The sequence below is a fragment of the Macrobrachium rosenbergii genome, chromosome 2 (genome assembly GCF_040412425.1).
Source record: "Macrobrachium rosenbergii isolate ZJJX-2024 chromosome 2, ASM4041242v1, whole genome shotgun sequence".
Lineage (NCBI taxonomy): Eukaryota > Metazoa > Arthropoda > Malacostraca > Decapoda > Palaemonidae > Macrobrachium > Macrobrachium rosenbergii.
This window is the reverse complement of record NC_089742.1, coordinates 66,081,926-66,089,612: the sequence shown is the minus strand read 5'-3', so window position 1 is coordinate 66,089,612 and position 7,687 is coordinate 66,081,926.

Sequence of the window (7,687 nt, the reverse complement as noted above, 5' to 3'; positions counted from 1 at the left end):
GTCTATTTTTCTGTCTCATATCAGGGGCGACTTGTCCATGTCAGCGATCTCCCTTGCAGAATAAAATATTTGTGTGTGCGAGCCTATACGCAGGCGCGCAGGTCTTCTAAGGAAAGCAATATCAAATATCGGTTATTCAGCACCTCAAACAAGAGCTTGTTGGTAGGTGGAAATAGAAATGGGTTATAGATAAAAAAAAAGACATAATTATATGCTCAAGAACTGCAAGATGGCCAACGGTAATTAAGTTCAGTAGCTTAAATAAAGAAAGAAAATAAAATGGCAAAGGATTTTTAAGACACAAACAGCGACAGCGAGTTTTGAATAATGAAGTAAAATTTGTCGTAAAACTATTAAAAAGCAAACAACTGAACATGTAAAAAGGATAATGAAATAAACTAAGAATGAGCATTCAAAGGATGCTCTAGTCAATACACCTTGAAGAGAGAGAGAGAGAGAGAGAGAGAGAGAGAGAGAGAGAGAGAGAGAGAGAGAGAGCTAACCAACATAAGCGGTAGATAGGTAATTAAAACAACAGCGTCCGAAGAAGAACATCAACAAAAATATGAAAAATTAAAACAACAGCGTCCGAAGAAGAACATCAACAAAAATATGAAAAATTAAAAAATAAAATAACACAGGTTTATCGAAAGATAACAAGTAAGATGATTAAATTCAGAAAAAAACAAATAAAAGATTGAAGAATTAAAATGAAAAAAGAAAAGAAACAGCTTTGAAAATCAGGCCCCTTATATCAATAGAAAACTGATGGCTCATGACGCCTGAATAAATAAGGGAAAAGTGAAAAACGTCGAAATGAAGGAATTTTCTCTCAACCTGGAAAGAGAGAGAGAGAGAGAGAGAGAGAGAGAGAGAGAGAGAGAGAGAGAGAGAGAGAGAGAAGAGCGAGCAGCTGATTTGTAATGAGAAACCTCCCCCCTCCCAACGCTTATTTTTGAACTTGGCCGCAGCTCGAGCGAAATATATTTTGCATTCAACATAAAAGATTGCGAGCAATAAATTGCAATAAATGGGAAATTCCTGGGCGAACAGACTTTGATGGGATCTATTCTCTGTTGCAAAGTTGGATAAATGTTATGGAATATCAACATTTTTTTTAACGGGTATTGCCATCGATGCGATGGTCCTAAGTAGCACTCGCTCTTTCCCGGATTAGATAGCGAGTTTTTTCCTTTTGTTTATTTGTTTTTGTTTCGTATGCGTTGCCGTAACATATAAATAACCCAGTCCATCGACACCGATTTAATATGGCACTGTAGCGATTGTACAAGCGGGCACGTTTTACACAGCTTACACGTGGACTCTCAAACACTCACAAACACTATATATATATATTATATATATAGTATAAATACATGTATATATACATATAAATGTACAGTATATATATATATATATATATATATATATATATATATATATATATTATGAAAATTATCTGTTCGACCTCTCTTCCTTGCTTTAATCGAATACAAGAAAGTACCTTTGTTAAAGTAAGAGGGCATACGATGTAGGAAGAAGCAAGCGGGTTAAGAGTTGCTGCGAACAGATCCCAACCGGCAAAGGGGTAAGAATTTTAGTTCAAAGGGACATAAGAAGGAATAGGTTTTGTATTGGCGAGTCTTTTGTCCCTTCAGGTCAGAACCTGGGCAAGAAGAATTCGAAAACAGCCGCGACCCGAGACAACCGACATCTACAGACTCTGAGCTGAGACCTCATCGAGGCAAGACGCATCTCGGCCGGTCCACTAACACGCCTTTGTCTCTCTGTCCCTCCGAACGTGAGGGAGGAAACTGTTACTCCGAATGGACCAAGGAAACTAATACAACTGATCATTGTATTGTTCTCCCCTAGAAGTAAGTCTGATTGTGACAATTGCTCCCAGTTCTCTTTTCCTTCGACTGAAACTCTCATTTTCCCTTGTTCAAATTTTCGTCTCTTAACAGTCACTGACTAAGAAAGCCTGGTAAAACATATTCCATTTATGAGGTTATCTATCAAGTACAATTACTGTAGTCTAGTGAAGTCACATGATTTGTCCTCCATGGTGTTAAATGTATCATCCCCTTGTGATTAGTAAAGACAAGTGGTAGTTTCTATAATACGAGATTGTTATCTGGATACGTCTTTTCCAGAATTAAGTACGCCTTGGGCCTGCACAACATCCTCTTTCTGGGAGAAGAACCTGCATCATTAGTATCAAGAAGCCCTAATTCGACCTTGCAGTAAATTCCTGATACAGCATCTGAGAAAACAAAACCTGTTGCGCTTCATTCTATGTAGCACTGAAGTTTGTCCGAGTCGGACCATTATTCTGAGCTGCTGCTAGCTCCTGTAAATAATCCATTCACTTATTTAATTTACTTGTTTTGCTGAAATTAGTGTCCCAGTAAGTTTGCTGAATTCATTCCTGTGGTTATGAATAAACATCTACTCTTTGTTAACGAGTGTTAACCCGCGACCTGATCTATTCACTATCTGTCCTTTAGAGGTAAGTTTATCTCTAACTGACAGAATTACGTGGTCTTAGGTAAAGCAAGGCAATATAAATCAAAGTAAATAATAATTAAACTTCATCAGCTGAAGGACACATTGTAACTATATATATATATATATATATATATATATATATATATATATATATATATATATATATACATATACATATATATATTATATATATATATATATATATATATATATATATATATAGTATATATATATATATATATATATATATATATATATATTATATATATATATATATATATATATATATATATATATATATAATGTATGTCTTGTATGTATGCATAGTAAGGCTGGGACTCAGCTCCATTTCCAGAACTTGATATAGTGATTGTGAAGCATCTTTCAATGACCACTTCCTGAAAAATCCCCCTGGGTGTTAATCGACTGTGGTGGGTGACAGCCAGGTTAGAGAAGGCTAACATCCTCATCCCGAAACACTTGCTGACATCAGGATGGTTAACTCCCTCTGGAAGCCAACCCTCTAAGAGGAAAAGGCGTATGACTGATAAACATTCAGGAAATTTTTGCAAAACGGGCTGATATCATCTCATTGAACAACTTGATTCCAAATATTGCAAACATAACTCATAGTAAGAGGTCACTGAACAGAGTTATTATGTGTGGGGATATAAAAAACGAGAGAGAGAGAGAGAGAGAGAGAGAGAGAGAGAGAGAGAGAGAGAGAGAGAGAGAGAGAGAGAGAGAGAGAGAATAACATCTCTTATAATGTATAATAAGATAAATAAAAAGTTGCGTTAACCTAGATTCAAGTCATCTCAGAAAAACGTGTCAACGCTTAAAAATGTCAGAATAAATTTAGAGCACGAGAAAACATCAGTCCTGCTAATCTTTATTACTACAATTTTTTGTTTATTTGCCAACCTCTCTAACAAATCTTCATATGCAAAAGTTGTTGCATTAGGAGACGCTACCTCTTGCATAACTTTAATACTTGAAACAAGAACCTCTAGACTATTTCAAGGTTAACCACTATATATTTCTCTTTAAAGCGTAAGGGGCTGTCCCTGTGCTGCCCAAAGAAGCTTCAGATGGGTATACTTCTTACAACAGACCCTAGATTAACTTTTTAACTATCTTACTAGGCCATGTGGAATGTTCTGTACATCCATATACTTCTATGTACTTTCTCAGCTTACTAGGCTATGTGGAATGTTATGTACATCCATATACTTCTATATACTTTCTCAGCTTTCTCCTTCTACTCCTTACTAATTGGAACCTTACAGGCTTTGGGCGAAATTTTTTTTTCCTCGAGAGCCTATCAGCATGCATTATTATCTATCCCGCGTCACATCGCGACTCGACTCAAGGATATCCAAGCCAATGAAATTTACGCATTTTATGGAATCTAAATTCTATTATCTTATACTAAAGAAGTTTATTAAAGGATAAGTTTATGAGGACCCTGGAGCTATTGGAAGTTTACTGTTTGTCTTTCGCCTCTATAATAACAACCCTGTCTCCCCAGGGAAAGACTCAAGCTCGTTCTCACTGGATGAAATGGATTTAAAGTTGCTTCCTGTAAACAACACTGTGCGTTAGTTGACCTAAGTTTGAATAATGTATCTGGTAGTTGGTCGGGTATTGTTGGTCACGGCAGGATGTAGAAGTTTATGGGACTACAGCAGAGCCCAAACCCTGAAGACCCCATATATATATATATATATATATATATATATATATATAATATATATATATATATATATATATATATATATATATATATATATATATATATATATATACACATGTATACGTACACAAATGTATGTATATATATATGTATGTGTATATATATATACATATACATGTGTATATATACATATATATGTATATATATATACATATACATGTGTATATATACATATATATATATATATATATATATATATATATATATATATATATACATATATATATATATATATATTTAATGATTATTTTGTTACTGCATTAAATTCTTCCCAACAGTATGCCCAACCAAAATATAACTTTAAAGTTATATCATGAATATTGAAGACTTGATCCTTCCGTTACTTCAAGTTAAATGTAACCTCCGGCATCTTAGTGACCTTACGACAGCAATTCCGTCACGCTTCTAAAACCCGTGTCCCTCTTCCTCGAGAAAAAAACAAATAACAACAAAAGTGAGGGAAATTGCGGTTCACACGAACCATCTGGCCGCCTAACGAACTCGTTACGCCTCTCGTGGACCAGGCGAAAGGGGCGAGAGAAAACCAGCAAATAAACGGTGATGGCAGAGTGACGGCGCCGAGAGTAGTCAGTACTCATGCAGTGAGTGATATCCGGAATCCCGGGCTTTTACACCGACGGGGACGCGGTTTTATTGCAGGCAGCCTCGCACCCCTTGTCAACGCTGATTTGATTCGCTCGCTAGCTTTTACGCTCTTCAAAAATAGCTCATGGCTGCCTCGTTTTGTTTGGTATTTCCTTGCTTCCTCCCCACTCTCTCTCTCTCTCTCTCTTTCTCTCGCTCTCTAATTGATTATAAGAATCTATACATAGATCCTTCTTCGTCTTCTCTTACGTTGGCCAAAAATTTCCTTCAAAATATACATGATGGATTCTCTCTCTCTCTCTCTTTTATTTGATTATAAGAATCTACACATAGATCCCTTTTCGTCTCCTCTTACGTTACCCAAAGATTTCCTTCAAAATATACATGATGAATTTTCAGAGACTTTTTAATTTGATTATAAGGTTCTACATAGCTCCTCTTCTGTCTCCTACGTTACCCAAAAATTTCCTTTAGAATATACATGATGGATTCTCTCTCTCTCTCTCTCTCTCTCTCTCTCTCTCTCTCTCTCTCTCTCTCTCTCTCTCTCTCTCTCTCTCTCATTTGAGTCTAAAAATCTATACCTATAGCTCCTCTCTCGTCTCCTCTTACGTTACCCAAAAATTTCCTTCAAAATATACATGACGGATTCTCTCTCTCTCTCTCTCTCTCTCTCTCTCTCTCTCTCTCTCTCCTCTCATTCTCCTCTCCTCTGTTCAAATTTCAAAATGGTTTTTCTGCACTGTAATGGTTGTTAGTAAAATTCTCTTTCTCTACATGTTTAAATGTTTGTCTTCAAATCTACACAGTTTATAAAATCTTCCATTCCTCACCCCTTCCAAATCATGAAAATTCTATCATACACTCAACCTAGGTTATAAATATTTTCGTGTGCGTGCGAACACAAGCATGCCCCTGTGTGTATGTGAGTACTTCCTCTCTCTCTCTCTCTCTCTCTCTCTCTCTCTCATCTGACTTCGAAGTAGCCACCATTTTTAAATGGAAATTAAATACGTGTCACCTCATCAAGCAATGGAATTCGAAAAAAATATAAATAGCCTGTGGGTATGCTTCCCTCTCCTTACTCCTTCCTACTCCAAGTTTTCCTGTATATTACCGACGTAACAAATCTTTAACGCAACGCTAATCAAGTGGTTAAGAAGGAAACAATTTTCTAACCTGAGAGGCAAAGCCGGCACGAGATTCTAATGATACGAATCAAGCAATATTTCTCTCTTTTTAATCTTGTATTTTTATAAATTTGTTACCCGTTAACTACCAGTTTATAGCAGATTTGTCTTCCCACGTCATAACAGTGTTTACGAACGTTGTCGTGCCTTGTTTGTATCCAAAAGTCCCTATAAAATGAGAAGGTTTTGGGACCAGAAGTTACACTATTTGGATTACCAGCATATTGGTAAGACTCCTTGGCTATGTCAACTCCAAATACAATGCAAGAACACAACCCGACTTTGGTTAGCAAACTTGTTGCTTGTACAGGAACAGAAATTGTTTACAAAATGATTACTGAAAGAGACGATGTACTCGATTTTCGTTCTCCTTAGATATCGCGGTATCTAATCCTAAAGCTTGTCATAGATAAATAATATAGAAATATAAAAACCCTGAATCAAATTAGAAGAATGGAACAGGATAAAAAACAAATTCATGAGATGTGGACTGGACGTTTTCATTGCTTGTGAATCGCGGCGCAAACGATTGGGAAAAATAAAGTCAATAAGGGGATACTGTGTATATTTGGTCAGGAATAACATATGAGCAAGAGATTACTGCTGGCAAGGTTTAAATTAAAACAGTACAATATAAGTATTATGGTATGCTATGACTAACAAATGGACTCTGAAGAAATATATGAAGAAATCTGTATAGAACTGCATGATGTTACTGATAAAATACGAGAAATAGATATGGGAAATGTTGGTGATACGAATGCAAAAGTTTGTGGGAACAATGAAGGTACAGAGGTTTTAATACTCAAGGAAGGCAATGGAGAGACTGAACACGAAAATGGTGTATAATTTATTAAGTTTTTGTGTTGCTAATAATCCTTTAATTGGAGGTACTCTTTTCTATCGCAATGGCATCCATAAATACAATTGGACATCACCAGATGACAGTCATAAAAACATTATAGATCACACAGCCATCAAAATTAAGGCATGTTTGGAAATAAGAGGAGCAGTTTTGGAAGAACGATACAAACTTGAGACTTAGAACCCGCATATGATCGTGTTTTAATCAGAAAAACACAAAGATATTTACATTGTGTAGTAGAATGCATCATGAATCTACAGAGATAAGAATCACGATAAATCTAAGAAAGGCAGAAATAGTAATGACACAGTTATGCACAAAAGGATGAAATAACACTAGATGGAGAAAGATTAAATAAGGTTAAATCTTCCACATATTGGAAAAATGATGTCCAATACAGGTTCTCTTAAGTTCGAATTTGGTGAAGGAATAAAAATTACAGGTAAAAAATGGGCAGGCTGAATAAGATTTGGAACTCAAATAGACTGAAATTGTATACGAAAATAAGATAATACATTAAACCCGTACCATTTGTATTGCTATACGGGCACGAAGCATGATATGGCAGTGAAACTATATCTAAAATGCCTTCTTTTTTATTTGGGAATAGAACGTTAAGTAAACCATTATCAGACAGATGGTAAAGACTGAGTTAGAAATGATATCATAAAGGAACATATAGTAGTTCCATTGGTAGATGACATGATGCGGGGGGAATTGGGATGGCATGGACATATCCTTCGGAACACCACCACGTGA